Raw genomic sequence first — 18,922 nt, 5'->3', positions numbered from 1 at the left:
GCTAGCAAGCAACACTCTTTCAACAACCGTGGAGTTCTAGGCACTCAGGCTACATGGTTTTCAACACAGGCAGGGCTTCATTAGAGAACTTCAGTTCCCAGAGGCCAAAGGCTTGGGGTGAGAAAGAGTAGTTTTAGAAGCTCCCAACAGAGCTTTTCCACCTCTGGTGAGGTGTGTGGGGTCTAGGCTCAGAATGCTGTTGGGCAGTTAGACACCGGATGGAGATGGTATCAGTGCTTTCTGAGTTTCTCTGGTGGCTGAGTGGCAGAAAGGATTGTGGATGGGGAGTGCAAGTGAAGCTACTGGTAGGTCAGTGTGGCAGTGTTAACAATCTCATTGTTACCGCATGAGTAAGTAGAGAGCTGATTGTCTGTAAGGGCCCTGTCACTGTTGAGGAGTGCTCAGGTTTCAGGTAACTTTGATATTAAAGAGGCTAGGATTTCTTCCTATCCAGTTTGAGAAATAACAGGAAACAAGACTAATTCAGTGACAGAAGACTGTGCAGATAGGATCAAAGTCGATGTCTCTGTAGATGGAGAAGCCTTGCACAAGGAACATTTTCTTGAAAATATTCATAGCTGAGATGAACAGCTGATCCGTGTGTTTGGGGGACAGTGGGAGGTCAGGCCAGTAAGTGCAGTGTGCTGCTGCTGTGTACAGACGGCACTTAAGGGAGAGCACCCAGGGAGCGAAGGAGATGTGTGCCACACAGTGAAGGGCTAGAGAAAGCAGACCTTCCTGCTTCCCCTGCCTTTCCCCAGAGGACTGGCTCGCCAGTGGCAAAGCCTGTTTGTGTTTGCCTTTGGTTATCGCCTCTCTGAGGAAAATTTAAATCTCCAATCTAGGGAATTGTACAAGGTGATTTTATAATATGACACTATTGCTGCTTGTTTCAAAAACCGTGCAGGACTTAGGGTGAGAGAGTTGTCTGGCGTTAGTTACTCTGAGAAAGAACTCCTAGCCATGAGGGGGTGTGTGCCTGCGTAGAAATAGGAAGATAACACTTACCTGCAGACCCTGCTCTCATAAATGAGAATACAGTCATGTCTACTTTGCCATCTTAGGAAATAAGATGACATGTTTCCTATGTTATAATCTCAGATAAAGATGCCAGTCTGTACAGGCATGTTCTTTCTTGATAAATCTCATTTAATCAATGGATTAAATTCATTTACTTCAAATCTACATCCAAATAATAATATCAAATCTTGCCGTTAACTGGAAAAATCACTTACATATTACCAATTGTGCTCTCTGTAGAGTGGGAAGAAAGGTGTCATTGAGCTCTGAATGGAATCTCTTGTGAGCTTTTGTTGCCCATGTTCCCTTGAAATTAGCAGATTGTCAGCTGTATTAAATAACTCTTCAATTCTTTAATTTATTAGGACTAATAAAAACACAGCATGACCCAAATAATATGCAATTGCATTGAGTTGCTAACATTAGTGAGTTTCTCTGAAAGTTTGAAATTTTAACTGTGGCATATTAATTTCCCTGCTATTTGACGGTAAAAGGTACAAAATATTGCTTGCTCCAGGAGATTTTAAATCCTTGCTATATTCTGCCTACAAGTCGCCATGTAACCTGTTTCCACCTTGGTCTCACGCTCCGTGGCTAACACTGCTTTAACCACAGGACCTCTGTGTCATTTCTCTGACATGTCAGTTGCATTCTTGCATGACCCTCAGGAAGTTCCAGCCTGTACTTGTTCGTGTTCCATGGACCTTGCAGTCCCCGACCTTGTTCCCCTTGCCTCCCACACTCTCTAACTCAAGAGCCTGTGTCCTCACAGCCTCCTTTCTTTCTTCAGAGGTAAGCTTGTGGGAGGTGTTGTCATCAAGCCCTACTTGAGAATACCTACCCAGGTGCCAGAGCATCCCTGCTGTACCAATTGTATTCTCATTTATTGTCTTATGCTCCATTCATCTGTCATTTCTCCGTAGTATACCATATAGTAGGAATCATGGTGCCTGTGCCCATTAGTAGATTTTTATTGTCTTGAAGGATATATGGTATCTAGTAATATCCAATAAGTACATGATAAATAAATTTTAAAAAGCCCCCTAGGTGCTTTTTAATTTTTATTTTTTTAAATTTTGAAAATTAAAGCCATTGAGTCTTGGCTCACTAAGACTTGCCATACAACCCAACATGTTCCTATCATTGGATGTGGATTTTAATAGCTTGGTTTGGGATTCTACATCCAACTATCATTCTCTGTATTTATAAATGGATGGCTAAACCTAGGTTTGGATTTTGATTTGTCCTACTATAGGTGTAATTATGCATGCATTTCTTGGCACTCCCTCCCTCTCTCCCATCCTTTTTCCTTCCCCATCCCCTCCCCTTCCCCTCCCCTCCCCTCCCCTTCCCTTCCCTTCCTTTACTTCCTCCCTTCTTTCTTTTAGTACATGAATGTAGAAGCTCTCTCAAAGGTTTTTGGGATTTATCAAAGCACATGCGTCTTGGAGACAGCCTAGTATGTCAGCTGCTGTCAGTATCTTCACATTTTTATCTTGAACATGTTCTTATCCATTTCAGGGTGTCTGACTCTCTTACTGTTCTGTGATGCTATAGCATTCTTTATGCATATGTCTTTGCTTCTGTCACTGTGGTAGGGCTGCTCTGTTTCTGCTTAGTGTTACAGACAACCTCAAGGGCTAGGTCCAACTTAAACCTTGTTTGCTCCTGAGTTTGGCAGAACTTCACTGTTGTTCTCTTCACCATCTTTAGTTCTTCTTGCTTCCTTGTCCTTAAGGTCTGTCTGATCCCTGGTTCTTTCTCATTTTTTTTTTTTTTATGACCACAGAAAGATTCTCACACAGATAATTTAGCTTTTACTCCCTTTTCATAATACCTATTCTATAGTGTTTCCTTTTTTTAAGTCATGTATGTTTGCCAGCCTGCATATATGTGTACCACATATGTTTTTGTGCCTGTAGTGGCCAGAAGAGGGTGCTTAATCCTCTGAAACTGAAATTATAGAGGGTTATAAGCCACCAAGTAAGTGCTGGTCATACTATGGTATCTATGACTTGTTATACATCATAGATGAAGTCTTGGAGACTAGCAGGGAGAGAAGTTAATTTTGGAGTTTCAAGTTAATGGCATGAATCTTACATTGCAAGAGCTAACCCAGACCAGCAAGTACACACTGATTCTGTTACCTGACTTTACTGATGAATTAATTGTTCACCAAGTTTATATATTCCTATTATTCATATACTAGCCCCTATGATAGCAGGAATTGGAAAGTGCTGGTGATGGCTGAGAGCTTAAGAGTGCTTAATGAGGAAGCACAAGGACCCAAGTTCTTATGCTCAGCACTCATAACAGCTGACCTAGAACAAGACTGTCAACTCTATGTTCACTGGGAAGTCCTGTTACATGGGAGTAAGACAGAGAGCAATAAAAGATGATAGCCAGTATTCTCTGGCCTCCTTGTACATAAACACTTACGTAATGCACATATCATACCTATACCATATACAACTTGAATATACACCACTTATAACAAGACTATCAACTCTATGTTCACTGGGAAGTCCTGTTACATGGGAGTAAGACAGAGAGCAATAAAAGATGTTAGCCAGTATTCTCTGGCCTCCTTGTACATAAATGCTTACGTACATGCACATTTCATACCTATACCATACACAACTTGAATATACACCACATATAACGTGTAATTCATGCATACATCCCTTCACACAGCTGAATTGTATATGAATAACCATCTGAACCAAGAACTTCCATACTGATGATTTCTGCTTGCCATTTTCCCCATCTTATTGTCTCCTCCCCACTGTGTTATTTCTACGTTCAGACCTCTTGCAGCATTGCCAAGCTGGAGTTGTATGCTCTAGAGAATAATATAATACAAAGGGAAACGTTTCCAAGATAGGCTTGACCTTATATTGCATTTCTTGGCTCATGACCTGTTTTGTCTTTTTTTCTTTCCAAACCCAAAGTAGAAATCTGTTTTTCCCCCCAGGAGTCTAAGGGCCCAAATGGGAAAGTAGATGTCCCTGTTCTTTAACAGCATGATGTAGACTACCTAATCTGAGTCCCTGCTCTTGTGTGCCTGCTGCCTCTCCCCATTTCTTGTCCTAAGTAGCAAGTAGCTCTCCTGGGTTCTGCACTTCACCACTTCTCTGGAATCCATACTCAGATGTGTACTTCTATTTAATTTACTTCAGGGATCCTGGAACACAGCGTGCTGCTGCTTTGACCCCATGTTTATTGGATTAAGTATGACACTTGCCTGAGATTTTTGCCTCACGGTCTTTGCTTTGCTTATGTTTTATTCTGTATTCGACTGTATGTTTCATTAGCTCCCCTTATCTTGCACAGCAAACCTTGCTCTTGAATGGATGAGTGTGCTGCTTTCCTTTCCTGGAACACTGGGTCAAGCTTCCCTTCCTGCAGCTCAGCTAGGATCCATTATTCCTGCTCCTTTTCTTCCCTTTCCAGGGTGTCAGTTTTATGTCCAAGTTTGGATAGCATTGTTATTAAAAATATGGAAGAGTCATTGATTTTTTTTTCTTCCTTTAGAGAAATGCGAACATTAGCTTATTCACCACCAGCTTCACCATTACCAAATCCCTTGTCTCAATGTATTTCCCAAAATTCTTACCAGGCAAAGAATGTCTAAAAATTCCTGCAGATACTTGTGTTTTACAACATTATTTTTGTATGTTAGTATTGTGCTAACATTTACATGTATTCTTTAAGTAGACAAGACTTAGTATATAAATTTCAATGTATTGGAAGGCTTCCATTGTTAGTGATTTTCAAATGAAATTGATTGGATGTTCTTCTTTTTTATTTTATTCATTCCTCCTTTATGCCATTTTCTCTTTATAATTAACTCTATGTGCTCCAGGCTATACGGAAGTGCGGTGTTTCTGTCCTTTGATCAGAGTTTCTGTAGATATCATTTTTGTGGACCCTGTAGCCAATAGAAAGCACCCATGCTTTTGAGTTCAGTACAGAAGGATATTGGACCTCTAGCGGCATTTTCTTAAGACTTTCATAGACACATTATGTTTTCCCTAAAGCTATTGCATAGAATTCTATTTAAAAATTCTACATTTTGAATGCTAATTAAGAGAAAAGAAGTTCAGGTGTGTGTGTGTGTGTGTGTGTGTGTGTGTGTGTGTGTGTGTGTGTGTGTGTGTGTGTGAACGTATCTATGTGTGGGCAGAGGACAGCTTGCTGCTGGTGTTATTTTTTTAGACTCTTCTGTCTACCTTTTCCTTTTTTTCTACTTTTGAGACAGGTCCTTTCATTGCCCAGTAGCCTCCTCAATAGGCTGAACTTGCTCCCTTGCCATCCCAAGGGATCTACCTGTCTCCACTTTCCTTGAATTATAAGTTTATGTAGCAACAACTGGCTTTTGGGAGGCAGGGCAGGGACGGACCTGGCCTGAGACTATAATTGTTTTGCTCGAAGGACAATCACTTAGCCAGCTGAGCTATTGTTCTCAGCTGTGTTTGAGCTTTTCACAATCATTCCCCTTATTACTAAGCCAAACAATATTTTATTCTCATACATTGTGTAGTTTGGGTTCTTGCTTTGTTTTCCTTATCTACTAGGTACTATGTCTGCTAATGTCTTAGCTTAGTAGTTACTTGGTTTCTTACTATTTCTCTTGGAATTACCCCTTGTTTTACTTCTGGTTACAGTAATAGATATATGCTTTTTTCCCACTCTGTCTTCCTTAAAATGCAGGTTTCTGGTTTCTGCATATGTTTCTCAGTAGTCTCATCCATTCTACCCATTGCCTGACTGCCATGTTTGGCCAGTATTCTCATTGTTCTCTCTCACTCTGCATGGCTTTCAGACCCAAATTGTATCTCTATCATTTTCACAAAGATTGGCATTACTTCCTTTTGAATGACTAGAGAAGGGACTTGATCAAAACTGCACTCAGGACTTAATTAGAATGCTCCCAGAATGCTTCCACCTATTTATTAACCTGAAGAGTGACTTGAACCAAACACTAAATAGTTTCTGGAAAGCGTTTGCTTTCTTTGTAGAAGTCCCCAAATGAATTTTTCCTGTCCTACTGGAGCAGCAGAATGAAAACTACAAACAATCAAAGCTAAGAAACACAGCAAGGTGTCATTGTTAGCAAGCCTATGTTTTTAATAAACAGCCCCTTTGACATTAATGTGGTAGCGTCAGAGGAAGAGCACAATTGTATCAAATGGCACACATAAACTTTCAGTGAATTAGTCACGTAAGCATTATTTAGGTAGTGTTTAAATATATGAACTAGTTAGCAAGCATCATGGGAAAATCCCTCTTATTACTTCTAAATACTCTCTTCTGAAGCCTTGGAGCTACTGCCTTGTCACTGTAGGTGGTTCCAATGCCCCTTCCTCAGCCTCCCCCAGAATGAGAAAGAACAAACAAAAATCCCTGAGTATTTCTTAGTGGTATTAACTTTTGGACCTAGAGGGGGTCAGATGATCAACAACCTTATTCAATCTCATGAGCTGTATTGTTGAAGCTATTGTTTGTATCCTGCCTCCAACTTATGACTTCTTTTTTTATTCTGTGATTAACTCTTACTTCATCCTCGGACTGATGTCTTCAATATGTAATTAATTAAAGATTTGCAAGTTTAGATGCTTTAGCCAAACTTACACTTTAATGGAAGTATATTTATAGTATTTTAATGAGTTTTCAAATCCTTCCAGTTCAGGGAAATTTGCAAAACCATAAATGGACTGCATTTTCCTATGTGTTCATTTAATCCACATCAATGAAATGGCAGTAGCAAGCCGATATTAAAGTAGAATATAATGGACTTTTAATTTTCTTTCTTTCTTTCTTTCTTTCTTTCTTTCTTTCTTTCTTTCTTTCCTTCCTTCCTTCCTTCCTTCCTTCCTTCCTTCCTTCCTTCCTTCGTTCCTTCCTTATGAATTATATGTGTTTTAACCCATGGCCATATTATGTAGCCCTGCTGACCCTGAACTTGCTATCTTCTAACTTTATCTTCTAGAGTCCTCCAATCACAGTCTATTGTAAAACCCAGCTAGAATTGTTCCCTCCCCCTTAAAAAATTGTTTTTGAACAATATTGTTAAGAGGTGTAACCTTATTATTGTGTTTTGAATAAGACTGCCCCTCATAAACTCATGTAATTGAATGATTAATCGTCAGACAGTAGAATTTTTGAGAAGGATTAGGACTTGTGACCATTTTGGATAGGTGTGACTTGTTGCAAGAAATGTGTCACTAGGAGCAGGCTTTGAATCCCACAGTAGGGCAACTTTTTTTTCTCTCCTGGCCTGTGGATCAAGATGTAGCTTTCAGCTACTGCTACAGCACCACACAGGCTGCCATGCTCTCTGACATGATGATAGTGGTCTAATACTCTGAAAACTCTAAGGTAACTCCCCCAGTTAAATACTTTGTCCTATGAGTTGCTTGGTAATGGTGTCTTGTAACAGGAGTAGAACAGTGTCTAAGATACGAGTTGGTAGCAGGAGTGAAATAATGTGAAAACAAACCCTGACCATGCTGTTTGTTAGATAAATATGGATTTGGGGACTTTGGACTTGAAAAGCAGTTGTATTCTTCAAGTGCATGGCTCTTTTAGTAGCAAGTAGTAAAATGGTGGTGATGAGTGTGATGAATCATGTGGTTACCTAGAGCAAGAACGTTAAAAGGGGCAGAATATTAGCAAGTCACCTACAGACTCTTCTTGTGATATTCTGGCAAGGAATGTGGCTGCTTTGTGTCCTTGTCCTTCAATTTACCAGAGGCTAAGTTGATGAATATTGGACTAGTGGAATTGGCAGAGAAAATTTCAAGAAAGCCTAGTATTTCCTCTGCCTTGTACTTAATAGTGGTCGTTTAAACAAAAATCAACAATGAAAATGAGTAAGTTGGGTATGGAGAAAAAAAAAAAAAAAAATATATATATATATATATATATATGGAGAAACCGAACACCAGGATGTATTTTCTTGTAGGCAAATCTAGTGTTCAAGGAGATAAAATGTTTAGAGTCTAATGCTAAATGGAATAAAGGGTGTAATGACCTCCAGGTGAGGACTCACATTCTAGGCTTTGAACTTGTAAAAATTCTTAAAGGAAAGTGTAGGTAACATTTAATTGTTGTTAAAGCTGATGCAAATTAACTAAAGGAAGGGGTCATGTTCCATCCCTAGCAAGAAGCAGAATTGGGCATCTTTGGCCACTTACTTATGTCTTTAGAATGAAGAATACAAGAAAGGGTGTTGTGGAATATCCCTTTGTGTCTAAGGAGAACTTTTGCGGCCAGGTGTGTATATTGGATATATCCCTGAATGGAAGCCCAGAGAGGTCTTTGTATGGGTCTATGAATGTGAAAATTAAATTGTATCGGACACTTCAATGTTGGAGAAGCCAGAGCCATGGGATACTTGTCAAACAAAGCTGCATAATGAGTGTTGAACCAGCCCAGAAGAATGATGTTGCAGTCAATACAGTTGAAAGAGTTGGAAATCTGAAGAAGAAATTGCAATCAGACATGTAGACGCTGATTTGGAGTTTATCCTGCTCATTTTGGGTTTGCTTCAGTCCAATATTTCCTGTGTACCCTTTCCTCCTCTTTGGAATGATGATATATAATATGTGACATTGTTTGTTAGACAAATGTGAAATGATTTTTATTTTTATTTTTAAAGCTAAGAGATTGTGTTGAGCCTCAGAAGAGACTTTGAACATGGGGATTTTAAACAGTGTTGAAACTGTGACAGAATTTGAACTGAATACATCTCTGCATTATTATATGGCTATGGGGGCCAGGGAGCAGAATAAGAATGGTCCCTCTAGGCTCATCTGTGGGAAGCAGGTGCGACCGGGGCCCCGTGATCCCTGTTTACCAAGAACCTGAGCCTGTGCACTTGGATGATCCTGTGCTGCCCTCCTGATGATTCACTGGCCTATCAACATGCACCCTGGCTGAACTCTGATTGAATCCTGGAGAGGGGGAGGGAATAGGTCAGAAGACTGATGAACAACAAAAACAGGATGTGCCCTGGCGGGAGGGAGGAGAAAAGCTGTTTGAGAAGGCTTTTGTGAGAAGGGTTGGAGAAAGCTGTTTGAGAAAGCAGTTTGAAAAAGCTGTTCGAGAAAGCTGTTTGAAAAACAAGCTGCTTAAAACCCTCCTTAGCGTTTGTGTTGTTTGTTCCCCATCTCTGCTGGTTGGAGTTCGGGGTATGTGGCATCTGGTGGCCCGTATGAGGAGCATCTGGTGGCCTGTACGGGGAAGAAAAGAAGAAAAGGCCAAGAAAGAAGCAGAAAAGAAAGCAAAAGCAGATGTCAGGCAGAAGGAACAGGAAGCCAAAGAAGAAGCTGTTTGGTTGACTAAGGAGAAAGAAGAGGAATAAGTTAGACAGCAAGCATTGTTGGCCAAGAAGGCAGAAACTTCAGAACTCATGCAAGAGCTGGAATCACTTCTCTGACAATGAGGCAGATTGTGTTTCATCTACGGCAAGAAAAAAGAGCTACGGGGAGTTCCGTTGTAAAAAAAGAATTAATTTAGCACTAGGAAGAGGCTCCCCAGTGGAGGGACGGAGTTAAGCTCCCGGTATAGGGACAAGTTAAGCTCCCAGGGTTATGGGACCAAGTTAGGCTTCTGGTATAGGGACGAAATTAAGCTCCTGCGTTATGGGACGAAGTTAGGATCCCGGTATAGGGATGATATTAAGCTCCCGGGTTATGGGACGAAGTTAGGATCCTGGTATAGGGATGAAATTACAAGTGAAGAAAGCAGGAGGAGATTGCTTCAAAAATGAAAGAGTGGTGTTGGTGCAGCTGTTAGCAATTTGAATTTTAGTTAAATCATGCCTGGCAGACAAAAGTGGAAAGTATGCTGCCAAGTTAGAAAAGTTTTCCTGTGGCCAGGCTGGGCATTTTAAAAGAGATTATCCTAATCGCCCTCGGCCAACTACTGCAGCTCCCGTGAGATGTCCAAAATTACATCCACAGTGTTATAAAGGCTCATGCAGCAGAAGCAGAAAAAGGCAAACAAGAAGCCAGCAGAGGAGAAGAGAGGCTAAAGAACAAGAGAGTGATGAGGTAAATTCAGATGATTCATCTGACAGTGGAGAAATCAGAGAGTGGATTTGCTCCAAGGGCAGATAGATATTCTGGAGCAATTAGTCTTTGTGTCATGTGTATCCATGCAATTAGGAAACTGGAGTTGTGATTTCAATAGCAAAATGAAAGAGTTATGGGCATCCATTGTTGCAGTGAATAACATCTGTGTGGAGATTGCCAGTGCTCAGCAGTAGTTGGAAATGATCCAGGGGACCTTCAACTTCCTCAAGGATTGGGGAGGGATTGCCTTCTGGGGATTTTTGCTGTGTGCTGTATGTGTTGGTATGCTGTGGTAGATGATATGCATGCGCAGGCGGGCTCAGGCCAACCAATGATGGCTGACTCAAGCTATGGCAGCTATAGAGTTAGGTTATTCGCCCCATGTTTGGCTCAGTATGATGGATCGTTAATCCATAACCGGTAAGACTCTCACATGTGTATAACAACCTAAGACAGGTTGGTGAAAATGAGTTCACCATACCAATGATGGGTAAGGATGTAACATGGTTGAGGGCAACGTAAGACAGATGCGATGCCAGAGCCATTTTAATTAAACAAAAAGGGGAATATGTGGGAAGTGGGTGTAACCAATCCCAGTGATCCCTGTTTACCAACAACCTGAGCCTGTGCACTTGGTCGATCCTGTGCTGTCCGCCTGATGAGTCACTGGCCTATCACCGCGTGCCCAGGCTGATCTCTGATTGGATCCAGGAGAGGGGTGAGGGATTAGGTCAGAGGACTGATGAAAAAAAGAAACAGGCTATGCCCCCCCTGGGGGGGGGGGAGAAAAGCTGTTTGAGAAGCGTTGGAGAAAGCTGTTTGAGAAAGCTGTTTGAAAAAGCTGTTCGAAAAAGCGGTTTGAAAAAGAAGCTGCTTGAAACCCTCCTTGGTGTTTGTGTCATCCCCCCCACCCCACCCCCCGCCGGTCAGAGTTCTGGGTTTGCAGCACTCATCCTTTTGAACACTTTATCTTCAGGGAATGGCACTAAGTGAGAAGTAGGAGTGTGATCTTATTGGTGCAGGTCTAGGCCTTGTTGGGGTAAATTACAAGGTTTCCGAAGCTCATGTTAGGCCGAGTTTGCTCTCTGTATCCTCATATCAATGTCTCTGCACACCCTCCCCCACCTCCACTATCTGTCTCAGTTTGGAGATCAGGATATAGCTTTCTCACCTACTACACCATCCAGCACCATGAGTGCTGTTATGCTCCTAATATAAAATTAATGGACTCAACCTCCCAGACTGTAAGCAAGGTCCCCGAGTAAATGTTTTCTTTATAAGAGTTGCCTTGTTCACAGCAATAGAACAGTGACTTTGATAGTTGTCATTGGTTCGGCTAATAGCATTCATCATAACCAAATTGATTATTCTCAAACTTCATATTTTATTACTGATCATACAGTATCTTTTGCTATCCTTTCTCCTTAATCATTCTGAAGACAGACTGTTAGTTGGGAAAGATGCCCATTTGCCTCTTCTCTTTTTGTGAAGGCAGGATACTTAGGGGTTCTACTCCTGAGCCTATGTTCTTATCTCAGATCTTCTTTTTATCTATTCTTAGAATTCTGCACTTTAATTGGACTATTTTGCAATTGATTATAACTTGGGTAGAGAGTATACCTTCTCATAAAAAAGGTTAAATACATGGTTGAGACTTTATAAAATGTGGTCATCCATATGTTTCAGTTTGAAGCTGTTAGCATCTACTTCTCATCTATGTTGTACTATATTTTTGCCTTCTTTACAATTTCTTTTAACAGCACCATCAGAATTTTTTTAACTTACTTGCTCATGTTGTGTTACTATTTTGTTAATTGCCCCTGTATTGAATATTTTAAATTAGTCTACATTTATTTATTTACTCTGGGTGTGCAAGCCCACATGGGGGAGTATGTGTCGTGGTCAGAGGACAGTTTTCAGAAGTTATCTCTGTCCTTCCAGGGATGTAAGTCAGGCCATGACTAGGTACCAATGCCTTTTCCTTCAGAGCCATCCCCGCAGGCCTGGAGAATGCATTTTTAAAGGAGATTTTAAATGTCAATGGAAAACCCCTGTTTCTGTCCAGTCATGACTGCACAGACCTGTAGATCTAGTATTTTGGGAGTTGCAGCAGGGGGATCCAGTATTCAAGGGCAGCCTTGGCAGCATAGGGGGGTTGATGGCAGCCTAGATGCTAAGGCTCTGTCTCAGAAGAATATTAAATAGCAGTGCTGTAAAGCCCTGTCTGTCTTTACTAATACTGCACCACTGCTATTGTTTGGCACCACTTTCCTTCTTCCCCAGGATTGCCTTTAACAGTTATTCTAGTGTCAAGGAATTCTTTCTGGATTTTCTTTTGTTTGTCTGGTGGTTTCTTACATCATAATTTGGAAGAGACCTGGTTTCTGTATTTCCATAGCATTTTTTCCCACTTTCTTCCTTCCCGTGGTTTCATCCATCTCCACTGTCTCCTCATCTGTTCACATTTACCTTATTTTTACTGTTTATTGCGTTTGGGTTCAAATGTCAACTCCTCATAAAAGGAATGATTATCATGATGACATCTGCCTTCATTCCTTCTGTCTCCCCCAGATTTTCATCCTTCTTTTCCCATGGTGGCCATCCCTCTTGTATTTCTGTTTGCTATATCTAAAAGAAGTCATAAAATTGTTGCTTACTTTGATTATATTTTTGGAGATTGTGTTTCTGTTTTATTATCCTGCAGACTTAAAATAGTATATAATCAAAACCACATAGGGACACATATTTATAATGGACTTGTAGGAGTTCTTTTTGATGGCTTATATATTGTCTTCCTGGTTTGTATATAAGCATGGTGCTTTCTAGTTAGGCCATCTATATATGACTGAAATCTCATTATGTAATTGGCTTAATTCAGTTCATTTGGAAAAACAAAATACCATTAGACTCACATTCTAATTACTAGTCATCCATCATTCATTAGGAATAAAGCCTATACTGTTTTGCATGTATAAGCACAAAAGTCTCTAATGATTCAGCACTCTGTCAGCAGTGTTTATAGGGGGCTTTTTACCTAAGACCATCAGCCAGTGCCTTGGGTCTTTTCTAACGTATTATAGTAGTCTAAATGTAGAGGTCACATGGATCCTTGGAAGACTTTTCAGTGACTATAGTGGGAACACTTTTCAGAGGCTACAGTTAACTAAATTTACTGTAGAATTTTCTTTCACTCCTACTTTCATGTATAATTATTGAAGATCTATCCTGCCTCATTTACAGTTTTATCCCATGTTCTTTAAACTACCATTGTGTTTGAAAGGTCTGTGAAGGTCAGTTATCATGAAACTCAGTAAATGTTATAAGGACTGACATGGGTTCTATACACATAGAAATTTTGATATGTGTTATATACATATAAAACTTTTGATATACAAATGTATATATTTGAAGTGTTACTGTGTTCACAAATTGTCTCCTCATAAATTATTACTATTAAAAAGGAAAAGCCTGACAGGAAAATATTGTGGATAGCAGTTTGTGTAGACATAATATAGACTCTCATAGAACATATGAGGCAAAATACTGGGAAATAACAAGGGCTCCTGTATTTTAATAATAGAAATTTTACTACGATAAAATGCTTTTAGAATTCTATTTGTAGTAATGTCAGAAACTTTAAAATATATAGGAATAAATTTAACAAATTTATGAGAACCATGTAGAATATAAAGTCTGGGGACAGTACACAGGCTTACTGCTTCAGACTGGACTACCAGTAGAGCTATCTGTGTTCCATGAGAAGAGAAATGCACAGATCTCAGAACTCAGTCCTCGCCATTGTTCTGATGATAGAGTTCTACACACATCTCAAAGATAAGTTGCAGTAGAGGATACAACAATCTACAGGGCTAAAGATGGAGGGGCTGTCTAGAAGGGACTTGAGCACAGATGGAGGAGATCTACTTTGAGTCAGTCGGTGTCCTGAGCACTGCTGCCAGAGAAAGCGACAGCAGGACTAGTGTGGAATGAGCATCTGGAAGTCCAGCAACCCTGGTTGCTACTGGACTTCTGCCCTGTCCATTTGTAAGGAACATTTTGCCCACATTCTTGATAATGACTTGAACAAAGGGGAAAAAGAAAGAAACAGTTTCAATTATGAGGGTCACCACCATAGTGAAAGGTAGACTCAGATGTCCAGCCCCACCACAAAAACTAATGGCAAGTTCAGGAACGACTTTGGAGACTGTATACCACTTAGTTAGAATGCCAGAGAAACCCCCTTACTTTACTGAGCTTCTCAGGCACGGAAGGAATGGCAGGAAGCCCATGCCACCCAAGGTGAGCACTCAGTGGCTGATTGGCCTGCTGAAGTAAGAAGACATAATCTTCAAAGGGAGGCAGTGGGATTTGGAGTGGTTACAGTTTGCACATATGACATTGAATACAGAACTTAAAAATTGAGGAATAAGAAAATTAGACAAATTGTTAAGAAAAACGGCAAAACAAATTGGTTCCCAAATTGTTACAACTATGGATTGCACTTGTACAAGCTTAGTGTGGTTATGGAGATGCTCTACAGAGATCCAAAGGGAATGGTGAGGGAAAGGGACAGACAGGGGAAATGGAAATGTTCCTTAATTAAGAAATATTTGCAAAGAAATGAAAGTGACAAAAATGTACCATATGGGAATGCTTGAGCTGAAAAGTTCAATAACTAAATTGAAAATTTTCATTCCTAGGTTTAATCGTATATTGGAGCAGGCAGAGAAATCAGTGCAGCTGAAGGCAGATTTATAGAGAGTATCAATGTACAAGTCTTGGCGCGGCTTGGCTTCTATGAAGCATGTAAAAAATATGCCATATGTACTTTGCTGTTGTTTAGTTTTCTTAAATAATTTTAGCATAACAGCTTTAATATCATAAGGCCACATTTATTTTAAAAACATTTTTGATATTCTGAGTACTACTCAGACATAAGGCACATGGATAGGGTTGTTTTTTTTTNTTTTTCCCCCCCCCCCCCCCCCGATTTTCTCTAAGTGAAATTAACTTCTTTTCCCCTGAGTTTTCTGGAGATTATGAGAATATTGGCCTGCTAAGTGTGGAAGATAGGCATTTTTTTTCCTACCACATAGTTAAAAAGACAGAGTTTGTAGTGCCTTTACTCTTGTTAGAACCCAGAACTTTCTCAGTGCTGCCCTTGCTGTTCAGAAGCTAGGACGCAGTTCTCATCTGTGCCAATGCTTATCGCCCCTCTCCCACAGGAAATGGAAGAATTTGCTTCTAGACAAGTCTAAGCAGACTATATTAGGAAAGATGATCTGTAAGAGGACCCAGATCTCAGCTCTGTAGTTAACAGCAGTGCACATGAAGGAGAGCTGAGAGACATTGAGATGATAACAGGCCAACGCTGGAAGGACCATGCTTTGTAGATGTTGCCTAGTAACTGTGCTTGAAATTCAAGTTCATCCTCATAAGAAAATGTAGAAGTACATTCAGCTTGAGGTACATTGCAGTTGCTTTATAAATTGTGGCTGAATTTTCACTGTGGTGCTAATGCTTGACCAACAGCAAGGTAGCTGGGAGGCCAGAGCTTACTAGGCCTGTAACCTAGTGTTTGTTCCATCTTTCCTGTTTACCAGGCATGCATCTGGAGCCTTAGGGCAGTTAAGGTTGGAGCTGGTATCAAGGTAATGTAGTGACAGAAACTTCACGGTTAGTTTTATGACTTTAGAGAATGTTGACAAAGATACTAATCACTCAAATTTCTCTTGAGGTAAGACCCTATATATTCTGTGAAGTAGAGGAGAAAAATCCCTCAAGTTTTTAATAAGCCCAGTTGCTGACTATAATAAAAGACACTATAAAGAGAACTATATTGAATGCTAACACACAGTTGTTATAAAAATTACAAATTTATTCAGTTTTCCTTTGTGTAAATTGGACAAAATTATCTGTAATGAAAATACAGGATTTTGCGTCTTCTGATTGAGACAGTACTAAATGAGAAGTTGTGGGCTCCAAAAACAGTAGCTAGGACTTCAGTTTCTCTCACAGTATGGAGTAGATCTAGTCTAGTCTCATGAGTTTATTGTCTCTTGTCTTTCCTTACGCCATTGCTCTTGTATGTGCCCACGAAACAAAATTTTGAAGTAAAAGTTACCTTTTTTGTTCTTGATCTTGTGTTTTCTTGGTTGCTCTCTATGAATGGTGGCATCAACTATATTGCTCTGCCTTCAGCAATAGGACTACTGTGCTAGAGAAAGGGCTCAGTGATCCATTAACTGGCTGCTCTCCCAGAGAGCCTGGCTTGTTTCCCATGGTGCTGGATAACCATCATATTGTTGTTGCCTGGAATCCGACTCCCTCTCCTGGCCCCTGCGGGCACTGCGGGTACATGGTGCAGATAACACAGGCACAACACTCACACACGTAAAATAAAAAATACATCTTTTAAAAATAGGACTGAATTCAAAGCACTTTTTAATGTTTAGCTTAATCTTCAGACTATAAGTCAGTATGAACAGTTTATAAGTCAATATAATAAATTTGGGTATTTTGAAATTCTAAAACAAAAAGTATAGTATTAACTATAAAATGAAACTCCCACCCCTGATTTTCTGATTCTTATTTCGCTTGAGTCTAGTTTTTCTATTCCTCCTGACCCCTTGCTCTGTTTCTCATCCTTTGTCACTTCCATGGCTTTCTGTTGTCACTCTGCCTGTTAATCTAGCTCCTGGCTTTCGAGTTCTACCTGCAGCTGACTGAGCACTTCCTAAGAACAGGATGCAATTCCTCAGTGTTGATAAACGATGGGAGATGGCGAGGAGCAGAAAAGGCCTTTCGAGTTTATACCAATTTTCTTCCATCCTTTTTAAATTTTAGTGTACCTGAAGAAGCAAGCGTTCATTTTAAATAACGTGCTAAAGAACCCTTATTATTGTTGTAAATCTCAAGACCTTGGACCATTACCCTGAGGTCATCCCCGTCTTTAAACTAGGAATCCACATGGCCTAGGAATGCTTATAATTCTTGGCTACCAAGGAGCTGAGGTTGACCTCCGAGGTTCTCATTTCAGCTCAGTAATTTTTCTTCAGATATGAAATCAAGTAGCATCCAAATATGGATTTCTCCAAGTTTACAGGAAGAGCAATAGGAACCAGGTATCTAATGAAAACAAAAGTCCTCCTCACAGCTGCTGCTTTTTAGGTTACCTTCCCTGACTTTGCTTTGTCAGGGTTTTGTGCGCATGCAATGCTCAGTTCTGCATTACATCATAGACTTTCTCTTTTCACAGTACCTGTCCTCCGTGCCAGATACACTCATTAGTCATACAAATCTGGGTTATGTTTTTCTAGGAAAATTAATTACTTTAGGTTGGCTACATATGGTTAGCTTGTCAGAAGGAAAATTTTAACATATTTTGGGGTGGTATAATGTAGGCATTTAACCAGCCTTTCTTTCCCCTTCCTCTCTGTACATAAATAGTACATTAATCTATGCTAGGATTAACATATTTTGTAATACCTCAGCATTGCTTTGCATGGGGCACTAGAACATTGGGACTGCACCCGCTTCCATAATCATTAGTGGGGGCCAATGAAAACCAGAGCTGTTGTAGGTCATCCTTCCCTGTTTGAGTGGCCACGATCACATGGCCTACATTTTAGTTATCGTCTTTGTTCTTCACCATTCTAAAGGTATTCAGCTTAATAAATAGCACCCATACTGCCGATGTATGTGGGTGTCTGACATTGCAGAGTTTAAATATTAAAGAATAATCCAGGAAAATTAATCTGTTTGGGGTCATGCAATGTATTTTAAGTCTAGTCAAATGAATTTATGAGAGGTAATCACAATTTATCCCTACTTTTTGTGAAAAAGATCTAAAAGAATCAGTTCATGTACTATAGGAATTAATTTTCTAATATAGTGATCCTTGCTCATTCTATAACTTTGTATTGCTTAACCTATAAAATACATTAAAAATACCTTTCTTGAGTCTATTTTCTTTTTATTTTGTTGTAAAAGAAGGTGCTTTCTGTTTTTTGTTTTTTTGTTTTTTTTTTTTTTGTTTTTTTTTTTTTTGTTTTTTTTTTTTTCCCCTAGTTAGAAGTTGCAGACATTCTTTGAAACCGAGGAAAGGGAAAGCATTTCTAGTGCCTGGAGTGGAGGCTTTACTACTTGTGCTAGTTGGGCTCTTGGAAGGTTGCGTATTGTACTGCACACACATGATGCAGGTGAATTACTATGTATGTCACTGTTGAGACCTCAACCACAATCAGGCTTTGGCTTAGCTGAAGGAAATTCATTCGTTCAAAAAATAAATAGGACTCGAGTCTTATGTATTTTAAATAACAATTTAAACGACATTGTTATGAGCATATTATAACTGACTTTTATTATACCTGTGTCCCTACAAGCCTCATTTAACATATTTTACCCTTTCTGCTAGGATCTTGGACATGAAACTTCATCTCTTTTATTCTTGTTATATTCTCTCACTGTGATCTGCTCTTGCCTCAAACTTCCTTTCATAGTTGCTTGAACAACTTCAACAGTTTTACTATCACTGCCTCATTAGGGTTACCAAGGCCTCATATTGCTAATGTATTTCATCAGGGAAACCATCAAACTGACGGGGGTTTTGAGTTCTACCTAAGTGGATTTTTGTGTCATGGGTAACGGGAATAAAGGGTGTTAGCTTAGTGAGAACAGGCTTTTGTTCTTTCTCACCATTAAGCCTTCCATATCCTCAGCAGCAAAGCCAAGTCCCCCTAGTTACCTTGGCATGTGACAGCCCTGTGGCTTTGTGCTGCTCTGTCTTCTTGCTATGCCCATGTTTCCTAACTCTGATTCTG

At 39.9% G+C, this 18,922-nt stretch overlaps 1 protein-coding gene across 1 annotated transcript in view; it reads left to right on the top strand.

Moving 5' to 3' along the window:
- Diaph3 (diaphanous related formin 3) overlaps positions 1-18,922 on the top strand; it is a 454,769-nt gene that overhangs the window by 225,081 nt on the left and 210,766 nt on the right. The gene's annotated exons all lie outside the window — the stretch shown is intronic.

This window comes from Mus pahari, chromosome 8 (genome assembly GCF_900095145.1).
Source record: "Mus pahari chromosome 8, PAHARI_EIJ_v1.1, whole genome shotgun sequence".
NCBI lineage: Eukaryota > Metazoa > Chordata > Mammalia > Rodentia > Muridae > Mus > Mus pahari.
This window is presented reverse-complemented; position numbering and strand designations above follow the sequence as displayed.